Genomic DNA, 25,121 nt, shown 5'->3' on the forward strand with positions numbered 1-25,121 from the left:
GAAAGACGGTGTTTACTAGTTGAAGTTAAACTTCATGAGTGCAATGGAAAATATCAATATTGTATCAGTTTTCATCTTTTCCTGGAAAGTCTGATGCAGTAAACTAGTAGCTAGCAAGACTGACCACTAAAGAAGAAAAACATGAAAGATGAGGGAGTTTCAGCTGGCAGCGTGCTTCCTGCAGTGCAATGGAGAAAAAGGAAGATAATTTGAGGGATGCAGTGAAGATAATTTGAGGGATGCAGAGCTGGTTAGAATAGATCTGATATTTAAAAATATGATTTGGAACAAGATTCGGGACTAAAACACCACTTTATAAGAATGATTACCAGATATGACAATAACAACCACCAAGAAAACAAAAAGATTAGAATCTGTTCTAAAATAACTTCTGCCTTGGTGTCACAAACCATTCCCTCCGTGGTCAAAAAACCCTTAAAATGTTCAGAGTAAAACAAAGTGATTAATCTAAAAAGCAGAGACAGAGAATTAAAGGAGCAGGGAGATAACAATCTGATAATACAGGAGCACAGAAGGCCTAATAATGATATTATTATGCACACTAACCAAACACTGACAAACAAATATTCTGTTAATTATATAATCATGCATATGCTTCCTATGCTTGAGATAAATGATTACGGAAAATCACTGTCTTCTTGAAGCTGCATATATGTACTAAGCCCTACAAACTCCCTGCAACACGGATTAATTTAATTTCTGTGTATCACCTATGTCTGGTAAAGTGTTTACTGCAGACTTGGGAGGTGGAGCGTGGAACCTGTGCTGTAACTAGAAAGCATGGGTAACTGAGGGCTGCTGCGTCTTGGCATATAGGCAGCAGATTTCTCTTATCAATACGCAACTACTTGGAATGAATTCAAGATACAGATATCTGATTTTCATTTGACCTATTCCAATTTGCACTTCACTGTGTCAACTTTGATATTAAAATGTTCCACTAGAAGAAAGATATTTATAATAAAAACATATATAAAGAACAGAAGATGAATAGATATTGTCATGGATACATATGCAGGCAATCATTTAAACATGCAGCAAGAGTAACATCACATTTTTCATAGCTTCTAGTCAACATTCAGCAAACAAATATACGCTTAATAAAGCTTATTAATCCTTAATAAAGTTGTTGCACTGTATTTTTTTTTTTTTTTATATATAAAATGCATTTTGTGCTAGGTTACATTGAAATAAGACAAATAGTTATAAAGTTGGACTGTGTTTCTTCACCCCCACCATGAATTAACTCTCGAGCAGCGGTCTCAGTGGCTGCAAAACAAAACAAATTCTCCAGTGTGGCATGCTGCCTTGGTGCCTTCTAAGGTCTCCATTCCAATCTTTTCTTGTTCAAAATGAATTAGGAAATACGGGCCCAAATCTTGAGGCTTGGCTCTTGTGCAATACAAACAGAAATGACCTGGCAGCAGAGTAAAACCAGCATGGCTGTGTATTCTCTTTTATCAGATTTCTTTGGGGAGATCAGGCTGATTGGGTTTTGTAAATATGTATTTCTGACAACTCTGCAGCCATTTGGGTAACTCGTCAGCTCCCGCCCGTGCTGGAGGTGATGCAGAGAAGCTGTGCAGCAGCGGGACTGTCAGGAAATTCGCTTTACTCAGAATTTGAGCAGTATTTTCCACGCTGTGAGGGACCATCTACGGCTAGTGGTAACTGCTGGACCGCAAGGCAATGAAAATACCAGTGCCTGACTTTCTGAAGGGAAACATCTATGGCCAAAAGGTGGATGGCTCCCTCGCAGTTTGTGCCTAATTTCTGCATGGGGTACACAGAAGTGTTAGGGGGAAATAGCGCCGGTAAATCCTACTGCCCTTTACTGGCCATCTGTGCAAGCCCCAGCATGGTCACCACTGCATTGTGGACTCAGTCCTGAAGCCCTCCAAATGTTGTACCTCTAACTGAAGGTGTTTCTCAGTCTCTGCTGACTGCCTTCCCCTCCGTTTTGCCCTGAACAACTGCAGGTGCCCGACCACACACAACCCACAGCTGACCTGGCTGCGGCAATTGCAACTTTCACGCGCCTCGAGCTCTTGATGCACACCGATGGGGATTGTGGCATTCACCGACGTCCCCCACACTGAGCACCGAAGTTACATACCAACCTAGATTTTTTTTGACTGCAACCTGCCCCAGCCTGGATAGTATGCCTGTCAAAAAGCAAAAGTGCTATGAAATGAAATTCATAGCACTGAAAGGCATCGCACACAAGCTGTCGTCCCCTCTCACATTTTGCATGAGCAATTTCTGCTCGTTTGTGTTCTCTCACATACAGTGTCCTGAAACAGTTACGTAAAATGGATATTTAACTTACAGGAGTCAGCTGTATTGAACTGCACTTAATTGCTTATTAAGTGAAGTAAATTATCCTTACCATATTCGCCAGAGGTGAAAAACCTACATATATGGCTACATGTAGAGCACTCATTAGTTTACGGACCCCAGATCCCTTGGAAAGTATCAGGTATCTACACAATGTCCCATGGTGCAGTATTTTGTAGTTGGATGTCTCCGCTTGCTTGCAGATATGTAAAATCATATACAAACAGACATCTCCCTATTGATTGCCTATGTGACGAGGCTCGTTTACTCCCACAAACATTTTATGCAGTGTATTTCAATGATGGAATTTTCTTTTAAAAATAGAATTGAATAGGAATATGCAAAATGAGGTTTGGGATAAAACAAATTACTTTTAGTCAAACTACTGCACCATTTTGCATAAGCACCTTTCATAGCTCTACATCTATTTTGACTAGGATGAAGGTATAACTGAAGTAAATACATACATTTGCTGATGTGGTCCCAACAGTCATTTAGGTTTGCCTCTTGCTGCCAAAAAAGTCATGGAGAGGCAAATTACTGGAAGAAGATAACAGAGAAAAAGCCAATAAAACTGTTTGGCGTGGTGGAGGAAGTGAAGGGTGAACATGACTGCTAATGAGAATAGAAAGTCTTTCACCTCTGCCTGCCACGAGGAATCCTAGCTGGTTGAAACTGCAATAGACAGGTGTCCACATTCCCATAAAAGATCGGAGCATTAATCATTCATTAATGAATATTAATGGATTAATCATATAATTCTTACTCTGTAGTTGTCCAATCTCTACCTGTTCTGCGGACAAGCTGAGTTCATTCCCTAAGTATATTATTAGCATTGCAACTTCCACAAATACTATGTGGTATTTAATATAAGCCAATATTTTTATGATTACGGATTTCAGAACTACTTCAAACAATAAGCTTCAACTTAAATAAAATAAAATATAATAAAATAAAATAAAATAAAATAAAATAAAATAAAATAAAATAAAATAAAATAAAATAAAATAAAATAAAATAAAATAAAATAACATTTTTAGACTATATCCCTTTCTATCCATAATAGTAGACTAAATCCTTGATGAGTCACGCTTGTAATTTCCATGTGGCAGCTACAGCCAACTACTTCCACAAAAAACAACAAGCAAAAAAATGCAATAGAGTTTTATATATTAGTTTTAATGCAATTAGGCAGCTGGAAGAAAGGAGGAAAGCCAGCATCTTAGGATCAGCCTATATTATAAATGTGTGTTTTGCAGGTTACTTATTTCCCAACTTTCTCCAAAGAAGTATAATTTTCAGGCCTATCATGTGAACATATTTAATACAAGATAAGAGAATAAGAAGAGAGAATAGTTCCTGTAAAACCCTGATCATCACAACACTAGGTAACTCATAGGAAATACATGGTCATATAATTTTTACCTGGAAGAAGAGTTGGTTGATAAGCAGTTATTTTAGGGATGTGCCTGAACAGAAGCTCTATTAATTTAATACTATGTAAAGAATGATCCCCAGACATATAAACTAGTAGAGTTTCAGTTAGTTTTGCTTGTTAAAAGCAACGTTACACCAAGCTAACTCTAAAGTGTTTTGCGGTGTTGCAAAACACCGCAAAACTTTGTCTTTGCTTTCCTGACTCCTTTTCCATCACCTCCAACCTCTGTGTTTCTTTCCCAGTCAAAAAAAAAAAAAAAAAAAAAAAAAAAAAGCTTTTGGGCATACAGAAGTTTCAGAAGTTTAATCCAACACTTCTGAGTGAGGATGAATTTCACACAACCCAAGCAAAACTGCACGGTATGGTAGAAAATCAGAACCATTGCGGTTAGCGCTACAGAAGGACTATTCAAGCATTATTAACTTGAGTTCAGGTGCTTTCTGTGAGCTCAAAGAGCACTGATTCGTTACTGGAACACTTCGCCACCATGACAAACTATCATCTTTTTCTTTACCTGATAGCATAAATAAAATCTACTGATAAAAAATGAAAATATGGAAGAGTTGAAGTCTAAGGAAATGGTTAGAACTGATTGATGACTTGAACTATGTCAAACTTTCATTATGAAACCCAAAACCACATGAAATGTCCTGTTTCCAGTTTCATTGTTAACTCAGAACTCTGCCCAGGTTCTTCTAGACTTTTTCTAAAGTTCAAAACCTTTTAAGTAAAACTGTGCATCTAATTACGGCCAAACTTGACAGGAGTCAATATTCATTGTACATAAAATACATGCAAAATGTGTGGTTTTGGTGTAAAACAAATTGAAAGTTGGTGGTTTTGGCCGAATTCACTTTTTCTTCTAGGACTTGTTCCAATCTCAAACTCAGAAGATTCCACAATAATGAAGATTAAATGAATGAGTTTTTCACAGTTCTTTTCAGGAACAATTAGCTGTTAATGTTCACAGTTCTTTTAAGTAACAAGGTACCTGTTAATATCTGGGTGCTAAAACAAAAAACGTTTATCATATTCAGTGTCACTACGATAAAGGTCATCTATACATGTATCAGTGTATGTTTAGTTTAACCGCAAACAACAGAAGGCAAAAACTAGTCACTTTAAAATGTTACTCCAAGAAACTTGTTCAAAATATTTGTCCTGATTAATAAAATAAAATAAAATAAAATAAAATAAAATAAAATAAAATAAAATAAAATAAAATAAAATAAAATAAAAACTGTAGCAAAAGTGTGCTCCAGTATTTAATGCATTTATTTGCTAAAATAACTACATTTCTAGATTTCCTACCTATCAGCTACAATGAAAATGGGCTGACATGGGTAAGAAGTTGGGAACCCACTAGAATATGACATTTTTAGGGCAAAATGCGGTTAATATTCATGACAGTTCATTTATTCTAGAACTAGAACAAAATGCCCGTGTGTAAATATATATATATATATATATATTTCCGAACTACATACAAACATTTGGGAGAAAAGTTTGTATTTGATGTTGACATAATAGCTGAGGAAGAAGCGTGTGGGGAAGCTGAGGCATGCACATGAAGATTCCTACCAGAGCTCCACTGGTGACAGGCGAAATAACATTTGAAATCAATTATTTTCACATTGTCCAAAAATGTCCATGTTCATTTTCTAAGGAACTCTTTTCAATATCATTCATTCCTGGCAGGTTATATTACAAACTCCTTCCTGTAGTACAATTTTCTCTTCAAAAGTGTACGTAACATGCTCACAAGAAATTTTGAATTTTTTTATTCATGAAAAATATGGGGTGCATTCCCTATCAACTAATCTTTATTTCATAGATCGAAAAGCTCCCTGCACCATGTCCAAAAATGTGCAGCTTCAAATGTGGATGAAGCCAGGTAAAGAAATGCTCCGAACTTTTGCAGGCACAGAAAAAGAATGTTCAAATCACCTTACCCCTGTGTTTCTGAAACACAGGACAATTTCAAGAATCCCCCAGTAAGCCACCAGGAAGGAACTACACACAAAAAACTGTAAACTCACATCTGTAAACTCATCCAAGCACATGCATCAAGCTCTTTTAGAATTTTCTATATAAAAAAAAAAAAAGAGAGAGAAAAAAAAATATATGTAGCTCTTCTTTTACATAATACCAATTGATTGTTGCTGTGGGCACGTAGCAAAGGATTATTGTCTTTTGCGTGATTTAGGCCTGTGAAAATCTTTCCATGACCAAAAGAAATTGTATGCCCAGTCCATACTGAAGTTTTTAATAAAAAGCAGTAAAGCAATCTGCTTCATTGTCAAAGGATTGAAAGAAATTTAATTAATGCCTTCGGAGGGAACGCCTATATAAGTATCACAATCACAAGAATGTGTGCATATGCATATATGAATACATATGCACAGCCATAGTCTACCCTGTTGCTTTCATGTCGTAACACTATAGGCCATGAGCAGCTAAAGGCAGAAGTGAACTCATATAATTTAAAATATCACGCTGACACAATTTTAAGGTTAAATGACACTGTGTAGTTTATGAGAAGTTTAAGTGCTATCATCACAGGATAATTTGGCCCTAGAAAAGTAAGGCAGTATAGAAATGCCAACAGACAAACAAATTAAAAATAGTAAGTTAGAAACAGAGGAAAATGAGTTTATGCCACACTAACAGAAACAAAAAGAAACAACAACAACAAAAAAAACAACCCCCCAAATGAAAAAAACACAAAGATGCATGAAAAGCAGTATGCTATGTTAGATGTTTATCTATACATAAGAGACAGGTGTCACAAAAACAAAACAAAAAAATCATGAAGCTAAAGAGAAACTTTAACTCACCAGTTTCCATCTGTTATATCTGAATTCATGCATAATTGATTATCCATGACTGGTAAGTTCTTTTTTTTCACTAGCCTAACACAGTTTTCTAAACATTATGTGTTAAATCACCACCAAAGTAAAGGGTGTTTGAGAAACCGTAAGGGCAGAATAAAAATTTTTTAATGAAAAATAACATGTCAGTTAATAATAGAGCTGACCTATGTTTAAGAGAGAAATTTTAATCATGTGCATATTAAATATTAATAACCTATTCTGTTATTGTTATAATAAGGTTAAGTAAGCTTCTCCATGCTTAAGGAAAGAGAAAAAGTAGGAATATGTAACAGTGAAAAAAAGCGCTGAGAAGCAGAGACATAAGGAAAATGTGTCAACAATAAACAAGAGGAAATGAGAAAGAAGGAAAAGATGAAGGTGGAAACTAATCTCTATGTGTCATTATGACTGCCAGAGTACTGGCAAAGAAGCAGCATCCTTTTATTTCAATTTTAATCATTTCTGAATTTTAATACCCTGCTCCTTTTGTAATTCTCCTGGCATTCCCTATATGCATCCATCCCAGCCAAAACACCAGTGTAAATTAAATGGCACGCAACCACACCACTGATGTAGCTCTCCCAGTAGAACCAATTGAGTGACCAAAAAGCAGAGAAGGTATGACTACTTTGTGTCCCCATAGACCACTGGCCAATTAAGTGACTTAATGTTCTTCAATTCCTTTAATTTTGAAAAGAAGGGCAGTGGTTAGGTAACCCAGCAATATAGAGCCATTAAAAAAAAATAAAGCAAGCCAGTAGTAATACAATAATCAGTGACCATCAGGGCCTGGAAAAATGAGTTTGCTCTCACTGGCACTAAGGAGCATCACATGATTATTTAATTACAGCTCTAATTTTTGTCTCGTGGATGGCAACATATCAACAATTAATAGGGCAAATAGAGGAGACTGCATTTTTAAAGAGACAGAACCTATATGAAATACTGTTTAGAAATGCAATTTATCAGACAGTATAATGTGTCTTAAGGCATATCTTTCATCATGCCACACAAATAAAAAAGTTCTAGCAGTTTAATTTGCTGGCATGGCATCTAGGAAATTCTTCTGGAGTCCTTAGAAAATAATAACTGCATCTATGCATATCCTAATAGTCATTTTAATTGGTAATGCAGAAGTCAGTTTCTCATAGGACATGCAATCCAAATAAACTAGTGGAATCACAAGTTTTAAATCCAAAAATGTTATTACATAATTATTACATCCTTTATCTTAAAAAGATGATAACAAAATCCTTCAGGAATGGCCAAAAGGATTATGGTATTCAGCAAGTCAAATGAAGAAGAAAAGAAAGAAAAAGAAACCCAATACAGTAGAATCAAGGGGACAGAGATTGATTTTGGTTGATTGATTTCACCGTGAGATTTTCTTATAAAGAGTACTGAAATGAGGGGTCCTACTCCAATATTGTGGTATTCCTGAACAATAATTCTACTTAAGAAGAAAAAAAAGAAAAACCTGAAAGAGGACCTGCACCTGATCAATTGGAAAGATCTGCTCTGAAGGGGTTAGATGCAGTTCCCATTGTGCCCAGTCCTGCAAATGACCAAAGTGCAGAATGAGAACTACGGGCACAGCTCAGCACCCTACACATGCTGCACAATTACCGGAATCTGCAAATATAGCACAAGGAAAACTCTCATTTAACTGATCTTCCTTGCAAACAAACTCCCTATTCCACAGCCGTGCACGGACCAAGTTATGAATTCCAGAGATTTACATTATCCACAACACATATCAGACAATATTGAATAACTGACACAGGGAAAGCAAGCTCTAAATTTCCTTCAAACATTAAGCTGTACATATGAAAACCCTACCTAACTACTCTTACTTTTTTTTGAATCTTCTGTCTCAATATGCAAGTTAAACATGCTTTTTCATTTGATGATCTGTAATCTATCCTTTGAACAAGCAAAGAAATGCTGGCTTTCAGCTCTTGCACAGGAAAAAAAAAAGAAAAAAACAAACCAAAACCGCTGTTAAACAGCCGTTCAAGTATTACTGTAAAAAGAAAAGTAATGAGAGAAGAAATATTATTACAATGAATGCCCCATTCCTCCTGAAAATTGTCTAAAATTAAGTTGTTTTGATTGAAGACATGAACATTCTGGATTGGAGATCTTAATCTATAATCTTAAAAAGAAAGCTGGCAAGCAAGAGCTTGTATGTAGAAGTATATATCATTCTTTTTATGCACTGGTTACTATACAGATAACATGTCTCACAAAGACTGTAATTAAATGTCTAGTGCAGAAGTAACACTAAAAAGCATACAGTATTATTATATTACAATGAATCCTTAGAAGCTAAAACTGTCATTTTTAAAGTTTTAAGATGCCTCTAATTATTCTCAAGATTTTTTACATTTATCAAGGAAGCCCACCTATGATGAAAAGCATTAATGATTTAAAGTCATTCTAATACAGCTCTACAAAAAAAAAATAAATAATAATTTAATCTTTGATTATAAACATTGTAAAACTCACTCTGAAATTTCTCCCCACATTTTTTTTCCCTTTAGTTCCTCTCTGAGTTTGCATGCATGCACAGTCTCGCACGCTCTCCACTCCTCTCTGTCTTTTATTTGATGCGTTAAAATTGGGAATACTTAGGGCATATTTAGAATTTTTATTCTGTTTATGGCAAATGTTTTTCATTACAACTAGACATATTCTAAGCGAAGTTACTGAAAAGGAAATACCTTTGTCAAACCTTTGCATGTGGGCTGGAGTTCAGAGCAGCAATTCTTTGTACTTGTGCTGTAAAAATGTCTTCCATTCTGGGACCGATTTACAAATATAAAGAATTAATTAATATTTCAGTGATATATGAAATGTATATATTGCTAATTCCATAGAGGGGTAAATAAACCAGAGGCGTATTTAGGCCACATTTACAGAGAGATTGTGTGCTGCAGCTTCCTCTTCTTTCATACAAAGTTACGAGTGCTTTGGCACTCACAGGCTCATGACATAAAGGGCTGCAAATGTGCCATGGTCAGTGCTTTACCAAGACCACACACCTTGTCAGTGTCAGAACTGAAAGCAAGACCAGGACTCCAGACACCAGAAAAGGTTACGAGACAGTCCTCCAGGTATACATGATCCCACTGCATCACCACTTATACCGAGCAGCAAGTGGAACGACGCACAAACGATTGCTGCTGGCCAAATAAATCCTGTCAGAGCAGGATCCTGGGAAGATGAGGTGCATTCTAGGTTTAAAGCACCTCCCTCATCTCCTCAGGTCATATCATGTCATAATGTGCCAAGGGAAAGAGATAAAGCAGATAGTGGCTGGGAGTTATGCAAGGCCAACACAGCTGATAGACGTGGCCCATCCTGAAGCTTTGTTCCCAGGTGCAGTTCAGGTGACTGAGGTCCACCTGCACACATGCAGATTCTTCTGCCCATCCAGCCTGCAGTTCATACCAGAAAAGCAGGAGATGGCTCGAGCTAACTCCTGTGAACCCACAGATGTGGAAAAGCATTTCCAATGCTGTTTTACAGCAGCTTAAGGACAGGAGCAGGCCCACGCTCCGGTGAGAGGAGGCCTTCTTACAGCCTGTGCCAATCCTGGCATACACCAATGCCCACAGTCTTGCTGAAAAACTGAGATCACATTATATTGGCATTATAAATGAATAGGAAAAAGGTGACTCTGGCATAAATGTTGTATAGTAAATGCTAGTGTGTCCCTCAGCCCGTCTGAACACCTAACACTGATCCCGTCAAAACCAAAACCGTCAAAACAAAGGTCTATGGACCTCCACACAGATCCACAAGTGTGCATGAGAGGAAAGTCAGGCCCAGCAAGTTTAAAAACAGATATTTACAATTCAGACAGTGCCTGAGGTACGTAACTATGCTCCACTCCCGTACTTTGCTGGTGCTACGCTATTCCTACTATACTATACCAGATTATGCAGATCAAGGGTAGATTACAGTTGGCATAGGGTACAAGGACATGTGAACAAGATCAGGACTGGCAAAACCATGTAAAATTAATCTCTACCTGGATTTATACTTATTGAGAGCATGCAGTGCAGGAACCATTAGAAAGTCAACATTTGCAAAGCAGCAAGCAGATATCAATTAAGCAATAAAGTGTCGGTGATACTGTGGTGAAGTTAGATGCCACAGGATGGCAAATGTTAGAAAACACCTACATTTTAGAAGGCACCATTATATCATATCCTTTTTGAAGTAACAGTTACAAATTGTGGTCAGGTACTGTTGAGAGCTTGTGATACCAGTACCACTTCCATGGGAGCTGGCATATGAGCTAACTTAATGCTAGATTTTATAATTTACAGAATGGTAGAGAAAAATATACTTCATGGGTAAAGATTATTAATGGAACCCTCTGGCAGAAAATTTAAGGGTGCTTTCCATAAATTGTGAGTTACTCTACCTGCAGTTATCTCCAGTTGAAGAGCCAGCGACTTACACTGGTTAGTCCAAGATAAAAAGTAACATCAATGGGGTTTTCGGACATGGACTTTATAAAGTTGCAAAATTTCAGTATAACAAGCAATAAGATCTGTAAGTTACTCTTTAACCATCAAACTGTTTTACTTTTTTTTTTTTTTTTTTTTTTTTTTTTTTTTTTAGAATCGGTGGCAACTTTGTGACAACTAAAGTTTAAAAAATGCACTTGATTGCATAGTGACAGATTTGCAGAACATTTTTCATCACACACACATATGTGCTTTCAGTTATTAATAAAATGCTTCTGCCCTTAATCTGCCGTTGCCTGAATATACAATTTCAGTGACTTGGATAGACAAATACTGTTAAGGAATTCTGTTTTCCCTGTTTGAGATGCAATTCAAATACATCAAGCAAAACTAAATGCTGTGTCTTTAAAACTGGCTCCTGCATGCCACAGAAAGGAATACTGATTCACTTTTCTACAGAGTTTCCCTTGGAGTGGAATGATAAGGAAACTTTCTTTTCTTCCCCTGCCCTTCTTTTCTTTTCCCCTCATTTCAAGCGAGGAAGAGTCAGCTACCCTAGATAACATCACAGGTAGATATTAAAATGGAGACAGACATTATTTAGTGGCAACAGGAATACACATACATGCACCAACCTATAAACTGGTGTTTACTTCAGGAAAGTAAGTCATATTTTTCCTCTGATTGCTGTGCTGTCAGTTTAATGCAGCGTAAATAAACAGTAGGTGCATGATAGCTTTAAGTAGAAAGTGTTCATTCCACAAGAGGAGCAGATTACTGAAGCCTGATGCCTATAATGGCAAAAGCAGAACTCCCATTTTACCTGAAAATATAGCCTCCCGTGCTAAGAGACTTGTGGCTTTTCTATTAAATTAATTTGTCAGAATTCTATGAAAAATATTATGTACTCAAAGAACTTTACCAAAAACATTCATTTTTGTAGCCCTCGACTTGAACCATTTGAAAAAACAAAAGCCAATCACTCCTCTGTAATTTCATCATCCCATTGCTCTAAATGAAAGCTTTATATAATCAACCTAATCTAACAGAAAATAAAATGATATATAGAATTGCCTATACTTTGAGTTATTTTGTTCTTATAAATATATTCCCTGACTGAAAGTAAAAAAATTCCCCTTTGGAAAAAGCAATGATTTCTGAGAAGATTGTATATACACTCTACATCTATTAACATAAATTATAAGAAAGTAAAATGTTCCAGATGTGTTTAAACTGTTGTGGAAGGAAAGTTTGTGGCTTCAGTGGATATATATTAAATATATCTAGAGAGAGCAATGGCAGTTATGTACAAGAAGGCAATAAAATGCTTCACTAGTATCTACGTTAAAATAGCGTAGTTCCTAGAAATGTGACCGAAACATTTCATAAGTCATGTTCGCTCCATTTTTAATTCAGAAATCTACTTTAAATATAAATTTTCTATATGATGCAGTCTATTTTATTAATAAAGTAATGACCTTGATTTTTTTTTCCAAAACAGAGCTGGAAGCATTAAGAAGGTCTTTGAATTTATCCGACAATTTCTATATAAAATGTAAGTGATAATAAAAAGGTGGCATCACTTCCAAAATTGTAGTCGATACAATTAAAAGATTTATGTTATTATAATTATTATTATTGTTATTATTATTATTACTGTTTTTCAGGAACACCAGACTTCAGCTGAACATCTTCTAAACTGCAGTCGTCCCCATTTAAAACCCCTGTCCACCCTGAACCTGCAACATAGGGCATATCAGCGCCCATTCAGGACTTTCCTACTCTGGGAAGGTTTCGTGTCCTCATCCCCCGTGGGACTGGTGGCCGCAGTCGGTGCTACTGGGCTGCTGGCAGGGCCGCAGGCAGCGCTGGCCTCTCTGCTCTCGCCTGGGAAGCGCAGCAGCAGAAGGCAGGTGCTCATCAGCTGACCCGCGGGGCCTACGCCGTGCACCAGAAAAGATGCCCTGCTCAGATCTGGGGCTTTTGTGGCAGACCCTCTCCACTCCTCTGTCTAGCAAAGCAGCGCATCCCATCAGCGAGTTATGGACTGACTCTGTCTGCTTTACAGGGCAGCAGGTTCGGATCGGTGCGCACTGCTAAAATAACAGGAGAGGAGAAACTGGGAGTCACTTTCCTATTTAAAGTATTAGCAGCAAAGAATGTAAAAAGGAAACAGCTAGATTTTCAAAGTGTATGCACAAAAAGGATTCCATTTAAATATTTTTTGTTCCAGTAAACTCTTTTGCATACAAAGGACTTATTTATTACATATTTGAACTTGTGGGAAAAAGGGAAGGAATGCACTGACTCCTGAAATAACTCTGCAGTCTTTTTGGAGACTTCACTTTTCTGTCCTCTTGTTCTAGTCAGAACAGTTTTATTCCAGGGCCGGAGGAATTCCTGGGGGTCAGTTTTTTCTTTTCCACTAGCTGTTTGTATTCACGAGTGGGCATACACAGCACGCTAGCCCATGATTTTAATTTTTCTTCTATGTGCGCGTGCTAGCTGTTTAGATGCACGCCTGGAAGTGAACACGTTACATTTTCTGCTTGCTCATTTTGCTACCTACCCTATGTTATTACACATTTCTGCGCAAACCATTGCTTCGACCTGAAAAGCAAGGTAATACCAATAACAATTGCAAAGACAGAATGAATTAGAAAATGAGTGCATGTACAAATGCATTAAAGAGCATATAGGAACATGGGACTGATAAGAGCACTCAAATTCTACAGATAGTGCTGCAGAGTCAGAAGGAGATACAAATTGCAGAGAACACCCTACGTTCACGTCTTTACACTCCCCGCTTACTGTCTCAAGTTGTTTTTGAATAGTGCGCCTGATTTGACACATTTCTATCTGGCGATTGTGCTGAATGCTTGAAGAGATAGTGAAATATCCAAGCATTCCTTGTGCTAACTACAGTTGAAATTTTACACTTATTGTAACCTTTTCTAACAATGTGAGAAAAACAGAGTAAATATATTAAATTTGTTTCACAACAGATGCTTAGGTTGTTAATATTTAAGATGCCTATTCATGCTATTCCTGTCTGCACATTTGTCAAAAATGTAAGCTTGAATGCTAATGTTTGCCAGCAGACAGCAGACAAATATATGAACGCACTATACCAAAATAATAGAGAGTAGAAATAAGGGACCGCTGCTGACTCACGCCCGGACCAGAAGGCAAGGGCACTGCCCGCCCGGGCCCCTTGGAGGCTCTGGATCCGAATTTGTGAATTATTTTCCCAGTCGCGCTGCGCTCACTTGGGCTGACTACGAGCAGCGGAGAGCTTTCGTCATTTTCAGCTCACTCCAGCTTCCGAAAGCTGGTGCGAAGTGTTTCATCTAACTTGCATTTTAGAGAAGTTTCTCTCGCGGTCCCAGAAGCCTGGGGACAGGCAGGGGGCAACTCCGGACCTGGCAGGTGCCTGCCTGGCAGGAGCGCTCCCGGGGGCAGCGAGCGGAGCCGGCGACAAAAGGAGGACGGTTTGCGCAAAACCTCAGGGGCCGGCTTTGGAGACGGAGGGAAAAAAAAAAAAAAAAAAAAAAGAAAGAAAAATAATAATAATAAAAAAAAGAAAAAATCCCGGAGCGCGGCGACGAGCCCCTGGCATCGGTCCCCGGAGCGCCGGGTGGCCGCGGGGGGGTCCGGGGAGCTCCGCAGCCGCAGCTCGGGGGGCGCCCGGCCCCGCGCAACCCCCGCGCCCCGCAGCCCCCCCGTTCCCTCCAGCTCCCCCCTCCCCGCCACTCCTCCCGACCCTGCGCTTCGCCCCGCTCTCCCCCGCCGTCGGGGCTGCCGCGAGGAGCGCGGGGAAGAAGTTTGCCAAAGTTTCAGATTTTTTTTCTTTTTTTTTTTTTTTTTTTCCTTTTTTTTTTTTTTTTTTTTTTCTTTTCCCTCCCCGCTCCTTGCGCCTCGCCGCGGGGGCGGCGGGCAGGGGAGCGGGGCGGGCGGCCGGCAGCTCGCCGGCTGCAGGTGTGTGAGAAAGCGCCCGTCGGGAGGCTCCGCAGGCTGCAGCGCCGCACGGAGCCCCCTCCGGCCCGCACCCCCGGACCCCCCCACGCCCCGTCCCCCCGCCCTCTCTGCCGGGTGGGCTCCGTAGAGCACCGCGGCGGTGCCCCCGGCGCGGCCCCGTCCGTCCCCCCCCCCCGTGCCCGTGGAGCGCCGCCGAAGGAGCGGGAGCGACTCACTCATGGGAGCGCGGCGGGCGAGGCCGGCGACACCTCCGGCTTCCGAGGCGCCGGCGAAGTTAATTGCACTGAAGTTCAAGTTGTCTTTTCACCCATCAGGAGTGGGCGTTTAAAGGAAGGAGAGCGAGGAGGAGGAGGGGGAGGGGGGAGGGGGGAGAGTCGCTCTCGCTCTCGCTCGCTCTCGCACACACGCACGCACACGCACACACACACACACACACACACGGAGGCACAGACCGCCAGCCACACGCACAGACAGACACACGGACACACACGCACACAGCCACACGCGCGCACCCGCCCGCTCGGCTCCGCTCCCGAGCTGCCTCAGCAAGGAGGAGCCCGGACGGAAACCACCAGGGCAACAAGGTACCGGCGTGGGGCAGCCCTGCCCGTGCGTCTGCGTGTCTGTCTGTCTGGGCGTCTGCCTGCGGCCCCCCCTCACCTCCCCGGTCCCCCCCCCACCCCCTCCTTCCTCCGGTCCCCCCGGGCGGGGAGGTGCGCGCTGCCCCCGGGGAGGGGGTGGCGGTGCCGTCGGGGCAGCGCGGCCGAGGGAGGCCGGGGGGGTCCCTGCCTGCTGCCTCCCTCTCTGATGGGGGCGGCGATGGGAAGCGGGGGTGGGGGGGGGGGGGGGCAACCGAGCGGCGGCTGCGTGTCTGTGTGTGTGTTTGTGTGTGTGTGCCGCCTCCCGCCGAGCAGGGAGTCAGGTGGGACACACGCACGCACACACACACACACACACACACACACACACACAGAGCCCCCCCCTCCGCCCCCGCCTTCCCGGCCCCCTCCCCTTCCCTCCAGCCTGCCCCCGATCTTTTATTTCCACACCTGCCTTTCCCGGCCCCTGTCGGGCAGCGAGCGCCCCTCGGCCCCCAGCGGTTCAGGCAGCACCGGGGCCGGGGTCGGGGCCGGCCGGGCAGGGGGTGCGCAGCCCCCCGGGGGTCGCCGCTCGCCCGCCGCCGCCCCGTCGGGACCGGGAGCAGAGCCGGGTCCAGCCGCGCCGCGTGGTTTTGGGAGCCACGCATCGCCCCCCGCGGTGGTGTCCGCTGCAGTGTCACCAGGCACCCTGTGCCCCTCGGCACCGCTCCTTCGGAACTGGCTTTGTGCGTGTAACTTCTCCTCGGGGAGGGACTTTTTCTCTGTTCTTTTGTTTTTAAGACCCTTCTTTCCCATCTTCGCTGCTGCACGGTTTGGATGTGGAGTTCCTGGAAAGTGAACCTGGCAATGAGTGCAGGTTTCCCTGAAAGCCGAGGCTGCTTCTTATTCCCTAAGAGATTGAGAAGAGAGGGGACCCTGGATGTCAGCCCATCTCCTTTTTTTTTTTTAAAAAAAAAAAAAAAAAAGACTTTGAGGCACATTACCTCTTCCAGCTCTGGGAACTAGCAGCTACAATTCCTGTAGACACCTTTGTGTGTCTCAGAAACAAGACCAAGACCACAGAGTTGATATGTCAATGCTTTTCTCAGTTAACCTGTGCTGCACTCTTCTATTAATTGGTATTAGCAACTGCAACCTTGTAATGCAGTTATTGAATAATCATTAATCAGTGGAGGATACACAAGCCCAAAGGTTAATAATAAGAACAACAATTAATAATATTGACCTTGCCAGCAGGGAGAATTTTTTTTTTCAGTTATTAAGAGGCACTCCCATTTATACGAGGTACAGTGAGGTGAATTTGGCCCTGGTATGTTGAGTACCAAACTACTGCAGGAAGCCCAGAAATGAATTCACACCATTATCTCCATGTTACTGGGCCTCTGACTTTTTCTCCCTTTAAAATGTATCAAGCACTACCCTCATTTTAAATAGAAATGCTAAGTCTTTAATCAATTCTGACATTTCCACTAGAAAATAACATCTAGCTCTCTTACACAGATAAAAATTTATTTGCCTGCAGCTGGTTTGTTGTACTGTTTTGGACCTATTCCTTTCTCAGAGAGGACTTAGCTTTTTATAGTCTCTAGGTACCATGGGGTAATAAATAGAAAGTCAGTACAAAGGGGACGTTCACACTTTTACAGGCATAACTATCCACTCCCTAGAGCTGCCTCCTCGCAGAGCTTCTCTGCCTGCCTGCCTGCCTAACTGGCATGCTTCTATTGTCAAAGACCCATCTCCTTTATTTGTATCCCACTCTCCCGACTGGCTGGTCAGTGAATCCTAATAATAATCATGTTTCATGTCTCAGAAATCTAATAATCGAGTTACTCACTCTTATAAATTGCAGCTAAGCTGTTTGGGTTAGTCGTGTTATCCCCACTTTAAAGACAGGGAAACTGAAGCAGGAAAATTAACACATTTGCCTGAGGCCACACATGGATGTAAGAGTAGATCCAGGACTGGAACTGAATTCTGTATTTAGACCATGCTCCCTCTTAAAGATTCTGAAGCAAGCTGTGGAAAATGCTTCTTTAAGAAAGAACTGTAATATAAACCTTATTTTTCATTGATTTTGTATGTTAGTCAAATTACACACTTTAAAAAAAGTGTGTATGTGTGTGTATATATATATATATACATGTATATATAAATATCACGTTTCCCTTTCTGAATACAAGATTTATTCAGCTTTTAAAAAAGTGTAGTGATACCTTTCAACTACATGGTCAGGCTGTTCACTTTGGAAACAAGAAACATTTAATATGAGATTGTGAGCGGTAATGGGAACAGAATTGCTCGTTATTAGGTTATTGTAAACAATATTCACTGGATGTTATGGAGTAGTTATAGCCCAACGTAATATAATGAGTTCAGCATTAGTATAGATAAGGTGCTGTTACTTACCTAGTGTGCATTGGTTTTCACCATAATTCTCCTTCGGTGCTTTCAGTATCAAAATACTTAGTATGGGTTTAAGCGCTGAAGAACGTGTATGTGGAGGCAACCATATACTGTGAGAGTTACGATTTATATCATTAAGCAGTGAATTTTACAGAGTTGTGTCATTCATGTCAATGAAGCAAGAAGTATATTGCCTGCCCTTTAGCTGTGGCATGTCATCAAAGCTGTATTATGGTATGACTGAGCGCAGATGGCATGCCTAAAAAGCAGGTGTACAATATAACTTTCCTATTACTGACACGTAGATATTTCCTCTTCCTCAGTGTCCATCTCCAGATGTTTCCTTGCCCAACCTTCTACAGGAACTATAGAAAGTCCTGCTCATCCTGCTTGTCTCTGAAGTCTGAATTTGTACAGTCAAAGTCTATACAGAATACATGTATATGCTCATACATATTTTTATGTTTTTATACTGACAGCTCCATTCTGATTTTTTTTTGTGTTTTTTTTTTTTTCTTTTTTTTCAGAGTCCTGATTTCAGGGAAGTGAGTGCAGATCATTCAAAGAATCACTCTCCAATGCCATTAGCATTACCTGCCAAAAATGAAAGTGGCATATGAATCACAATAATTCACTCATGATTTTGTGGATATAGAGCCTGCCAAGGAACATCAGAAATTCACATGTTGTTCCTGAGTTTTATGGACTTTGAACAGTGGTAAAAGTAAATTTATCCAAAGACCATCTTGTTGATGAACCACCCTATATGAACCACAAACATAACATATTAAGAGAAAGACAATATTAACTGAAAATATGAATGTCCAGATGTTTATCTTTAAAGCAAGGTGGTGAAATTGGTGAACCAGAAGACTGAAACTATGTCAGAAGCCTTTCCTGAGGTGCCCCTTGTTGAAGTGTTACTGTGACATAATGATTTGGAAATATGCTTTTGTGTGAGAAGAGCTATCAGATCCTCTGGGAAATATTGCAGATACTTTCCAGTTCCTTTCAGACATGCAAATACATTAATGTTTAGACATGAGTAGAGAGTAGAGGTGGGGAGTAGAGTAGAGCAGGGAGTGGAGTGGTGTGGGGTTAATGCCTCTGCATATATCACAGAACCAAATAAATACTTTTTTTTTTTTTTTTTTTTTTTTCTGAATCTGATGTTAGTGGGGGCTTGGAATAAAATGGTCATTATTAAGAAGAAATACTGCATAAATGTGTGCATACTTGAGAGTTATGTTGACCCATGGCTGATAGAGAAGACCATCTCCTGCCTGTTATTACAGATGATTGTCAGATCAACAGAACTCTCAGTAATGCTCAAATATTTGTGTCATCCCCAAGTAGCACACACCTTATAAAGTATGGCTTATTTCCAGCTCATAGTGTACAGCTACAGTTATAGCACTGAAAAACACTGCATTCTACCTAGCACTTCTTATGATTCCTTGCTTTCTTCATGATTTGCTTTAAATTGAGCACATCAGAAACTTTTTTTTTTTTTTTTCCCCTAAGAAGCTACAAGAATGGTAGCCTATGTATTGTAACATATTCATACAATTGTGAAACAGAGCAAAAAGACTGCTCACTAGCAAGGTCTGTCTGTAACTGTCTCAGCAGCTTAATGAAATGTTAAGACTTGGTTTCAGCAACTGTTCTCCAACAACCAATATTAGCATTATCTGTTGTAGATGAAAATGTCAGTAAAAAAATACAACCATTCTGGAGAGGCCTTCCATGCATATTTTAAATGCAAGTGGCCATTATCAGCTTTATCAGAACCATATCTGATGTCTGATATCACTGGTGGCTCAGTGGAAGAGATCCGGATGACTTTTTTTCTGAATATGGCAGCTACTTCAGAGTATTTCTGCAGTCTTCTGTTATCTCACTATCTGTTGGCTAGAAACCAATCTCCTGAACTTAGACCTATGTCACCTCACTACCTGAATGCCTCTTCTAAAAAATTGTTCACTGAAAAGTGCATCATGTCAATAACAAATTCATCTGTCCTTCTCCAGACTGGCTTGAGTTTCCTCCAGTCATTCACTGAAGGTTCTTTTTCCAAGCCCTGATGCTACACAGTACCTCAATCCATTCAGCTTCTCTTCAAGATGGTAACTACTTTCCGCTCCACTTTCTGCTGCAGAAGATCTTTTGATTACCTAAGAAAGTAAATTGCATCCTGTAGATTTCCTCTTATAACTTCTGCTTTACAGAAGAAAAGATCAACTTGTGGCAGATGCGTCAACAACGTCAGACTCACTTCTCTGTTGTCTGATTGCCCTCTCCACCTTCTGTTGATCTGAAACTTTCATTTTGGAAAGGATTGAAGGGTTGTATTAATATTTGTGTTAACCACTTTTTCCTGCATATTGTCTGTTCCTTCCCCTTGGCGTCTGGCTTGTCTTGGCTGCTTTTAAAAACTCTGTTGCCTCTAGTGAGGGACTGCCAGATTAGACCAGTGAAGAGAAACCAGGTGACTGTCTACTTTTACAAATATAGGTTGTGTATAATAAATTCAGGTTTTACATCTAAGCAAATTAAATCATCATATGATTCTGACTACATGCATTTTTTATCAAATATGGCATATATTTCACAAATTATATTTAACATACGCATGTTGCTATTCTGAATACCTAACTAGGAGTTACAAGGTGTGCCATTAGGTCTTAGTAAATGGGTTTATGGAACCAGAAGAAATAAGATAAAATCATCTCTTTTTCTTGCATTCCTGACAAGTCCAGTGAAAGGGCTTTTCCTGCTCCATAGATGGCAACATAAACACCTCACCACAGATCTGTTTAGAGATACAAGTACATTTTGTTATTAGAAATTTAGAGAATTTATAAAGGCCTAAGCAGAAACTGCACACAATAAGGAAGTTTTAAAGCAATGTCTTTGGTCCAGAGTTTACCACATCTAGTCAGTAAGGTTTCTTCTAATGTTTCCTCTAATATTTCTTTCATGTAGTGGAAGGCACTAGTTACAATGTCAGAATAAACACGTTACTTCTGCAAAAAATATGTTTTAACCTCAGGAATATTGCAACATGAAATTAGGATTTAGCACAGTTCTCCCTTTGTGGTTTATCTACAGACAGGACAGTTTTAGTGTAAAGCCCTAAACCTTGCAAGATGATTCCCAGCCAGAGGTACACCAAACCTTGAACATCAATCCATCAGCTGAGCACCAACAAGGATTATCCTGTGAAGGTAACAACTCAGTGCTTTCAATGTTAACTGTCCTCAACAACTGTTTTTCCTCTTTCTTTCTTTCTTTCTTTCTTTCTTTCTTTCTTTCTTTCTTTCTTTCTTTCTTTCTTTCTTTCTTTCTTTCTTTCTTTCTTTCTTTCTCTCTCTCTCTCTCTCTCTCTCTCTCTCCTCTCTCTCTCTCTTTCTCTCTCTCTCCCTCTCTCTCTCCCCCTCTCCTCTCTCTCCCTCTCTTCTCTCTTTCTCTCTCTCTCTCTCTCTTTCTCTCATAAATAAACAGATACTTTGGTGAGCACAAAGATGTCTCTGTCAATACTTACATTTTGGTCTAGGTGTTGTGAAATGTGTGACTCGGGTGGAATTTAAACATGTGAACAAACAGTTGTGATTCCAAAAATTTCTGCTGGGCAGTTGCTTAAACCTCAAAGCAGTATATTTGTCTTCGTGGTTCAGGCCTTGGAGTTAGTTCCTTTTCCACCTGCAACTCTCAAGCTGCCTGCTCATGCAGGGACCTCAGGACCTCAGCTCCATGGCATTTCATTTCTCTACCGAGGTTGCTTTGTTGGCTTGACCTCCTGGCCCCTCCTGGAGCATTCTCCAGACTGTCTGGCATGACAGGATCAGGGTCACTCTGGTAGTGATGGCACTTACTCCTAGAAGACATTACTCCCCCCCCCCCCCCCCTTTTGGGGTGTTGGATTGGGGGGAGGAGGTGTTTTGTGCATTCCACAACAATTTATGATAGAGAAGATAGACATAATCCCAGGAAAACTCAGTGTGTTCCCCAACCCTGGGAATAATTTAAACATTAGATTATGATCTAAGGAATCCTGAATTTGTTTGTGCTCAAGGGCACCATTTCAGCAGAAGGGTCGAGATTGCCTGTTCTAAAATAACCATCAGCCTGATGGTCAGAGTCCTCCCTTGGGGGAAAGGAGTGTGAGCTGGGGCCTTTCAGGGCAGGAGCGATGAATCCCGTGATTGTGTGAGCGCTCTAATCACAGAGTCGTTATACAGAGGGAGATGGCAAGACAGCTTCTCCTCTAGCTATGTTTTAATAAAACATAAGTTTTGAAGGAAAGATCACAGGAACCTATTTTCATAAAAAGAATCAGGGTGTAGATACTGAGTGGATGGAGGCATCTCTCAGACAGCTCTGGGTAGAGCCCTGTCTTTACAGGTAGCCCTCAGGTAAAGACCTGGCTTTAAAGGGAGGCAGGATTTTTAATCTGGGACAAACCTCCATGTTTCTTCCCTGTTATTTCCAACCAGTTTATGCTGGGGTCAAGGCACAATGTGCTGCCTGTTTTCCAGGCTGCTTGTCTCGCTTTATGCCCACCACTTTAAAAACAAGGTTCTGGATATCTGATAGGGGACTTAGATGCTGGAGCACCAAGGTTTTGGAGTGCCAGAATATTTTATTGGATTAGACCATAAACTATATAAATCAGTACCTCTTTATTCATAGCAGTTGGTTTCATATGAACACCAGTACTTAGTATCTGCTGATAGCTGTTCTCTCAGCAGATTTTGTGGTCCATTTTATTTAGTATCACAAAAGACAGCACAGAAAAACTCTTGGATTTAATACTATTTATAATGAAAATTCTCACTGTTTCTCACTGGAAACTGTAATGGCCATCATGGCTAGACATTCATATTGGTTTGAGAGATTTTTTGTGGAATTTAAATTAAAAAGGAAAAAAAAAACATACTAATTTATTTATTGATTTATTTATAGGAAAAGCATAGTGAGATTCAAAATCGCTTATTTCTTTGTAAATATATATATATATATATATATACTTAATCTGCTTTCAAGCTTCTCAAATCAGGGAGCAATATAATCTTACAAAAATGTTGCCAATGTGATGGCAGCCCAGCACACAGGTTTGCCCTGCCATATCATAACTGTCTGCTTTTGCCATGTCCAGGATGTATGGGCACTGTTCAGACAGTCTGTCCCATGCATGTTTTTTTCCCCAAACCTGCATGATACAACTGAAGAGGAGGTTACAGAAGCTGCCCTGGAAGCCTTCCACTTGTGATCTGCATCCTACAACATGGAATATTCTAAATATCATGGGCCTTCCCTAGCTAACAAGCTGGTTATTCTGGCTATGCATGAAGATACAGATTTGGGTCTTAATTAACATCTGTAGTTTAATCAAACCATTTATGATCCTGAGAAATCTGAACTGTAGTCTTTCTGGTTTTTCTGATGACAGACAAATACCATAAACAAAAAGGAACTAAAATAATGATTTAGTATACAAAGTGTTTGCAGCACAGCTATGGCTGTGACAAATTTTGGGGAAAAATGGAAGGATTGAGGTTCAGATTTTTCAGCGTCTGAAGAAGATTTTAAAGATAGTAGTCATGAGAATAATACATTAGGGATCTCACAAAAGTTTCTGGAGTTTAAGTTTAAACAGCATTCTGTTTAATTTCACAGGGGCTAATTCTCTTGCAGTGACAATGCTGTAAATCTCCAGTTAGGCTCAGTATTATAATAAAAGAAGTTGGCTCAGGAGAGAAAATCAGGAATAAATTGCCATGAAAGTGGATTGGCCTGTTCAGGCTGGTGACCTAGTGAAACAGTGCAGGACTTTATAATCTTCGACGCAGACAGGTCTTCATTGTTGAAGGAAGCAGGAAGTGTAAAGAGGGCTGTAATTGCATATTCTTTAATAAGAAATATAATTGTTGCTTTCTCTAAACAGATCTCAGACATATTTTAATAGTGTGCACACATTGAAAAGTCTCTGAAACACACCCTTGTACCCTAATTTGTTCATATACATTGATATATTCTAATGTATTTATGTCCTCTAAAAATGTAGTCCATGTAGAACATTTCTGATGTGCAGGGTTCCTTACTTTTTGTTGCTTTTAGATAGACTATGATGTAGAGAAATATAATGGAGCATGATTCAGTAAGAGAAATAAAGTCCAGTAGATGTGTTTGTTTTCATACTTTGAAGTTTCTGTCTTAAAATAAGGGTTTATCATTGCCATGATTATAATGATCAGAGTCTTTACTACAGTGTCAGGACTGTACTATCTTTCATACTCATTGAAGTGTTTCCAGTTCCGCAGCATGAATGAAAAAAATAAAAAATAAAAAAAAATGAAGCAGTCTTTTGTTTCAGTAAACTTTGAATTAGGAAAGTCCACTTGTGAAGCAGTATCATTTTCTTTGCTGAATTCGGAGGGATTACATCTCATGTTAAACTAATATAAATCTTAGGCAATATGAGGAAAAGTGGTGTTGTACAAAGCTTATAACTACTAAAGTTCGGCAAAAGAAGACATGAGCTTCCTTTAGCAGTTTTATCTTTGAGGCTTAAATGCAGTTTATCTACTTTGCATTCAATACTCTTTTTCCAGTCATTACAAAACAACAGGTTGTTTTAACTACCATTAGGTGTACAGCTTCCTGTGAACCATGGTAACTGAGGCTTGAGATTTACAAATGATTGTTTAGTTTTTATCAAACTCCGTTAATCTGTAGAGCTAAGCAAAATTATGCCATACTTTGGAAATGAGTTCAGTAGTGACTGTCCTTCAGAAACTCTGCTATGTTTATATTGTTTTGTAATGCCACGGACAGCTTTTTCAGGACAATTGAGATCACAGATACATATTCAGTAATTTTTATTTCTGATAAGTATTGTATTTTAAAAGGCATTAATTCTTTCTGGGTAATTGGAAGTGAAGAAAACATTAGCTTTTCATCCCAGGAGGAGGGATTCAGTTTATTT

General features: G+C 40.0%; 1 protein-coding gene and 1 long non-coding RNA gene across 6 annotated transcripts in view; one reads left to right on the plus strand and one right to left on the minus strand.

Moving 5' to 3' along the window:
* The window catches only part of SATB1 (SATB homeobox 1), a 92,425-nt gene extending 76,973 nt beyond the window's left edge, over window positions 1-15,452 (minus strand). Inside the window, exon 1 of one of the 3 annotated variants that reach the window (XM_032181264.1) lies at window positions 15,344-15,452. The gene's annotated coding sequence lies outside the window, so the exon portion shown is untranslated. Of the gene's footprint in view, window positions 1-2,825; window positions 2,849-14,324; window positions 14,344-15,343 lie in introns of those variants that run through there. The other 2 variants (XM_032181268.1, XM_032181269.1) reach the window with 2 other exon arrangements.
* Window positions 15,453-15,609: 157 nt separating this feature from the next.
* Window positions 15,610-25,121, plus strand: part of LOC116486820 — a 30,882-nt gene continuing 21,370 nt past the window's right edge. For all 3 annotated transcript variants that reach the window (XR_004252999.1, XR_004253000.1, XR_004253001.1), the window contains exon 1: window positions 15,610-15,712. This is a non-coding gene — a long non-coding RNA (uncharacterized LOC116486820). The remainder of the gene's footprint in view (window positions 15,713-25,121) is intronic.

This window comes from Aythya fuligula, chromosome 2, assembly GCF_009819795.1.
Source record: "Aythya fuligula isolate bAytFul2 chromosome 2, bAytFul2.pri, whole genome shotgun sequence".
NCBI classification, from domain to species: domain Eukaryota; kingdom Metazoa; phylum Chordata; class Aves; order Anseriformes; family Anatidae; genus Aythya; species Aythya fuligula.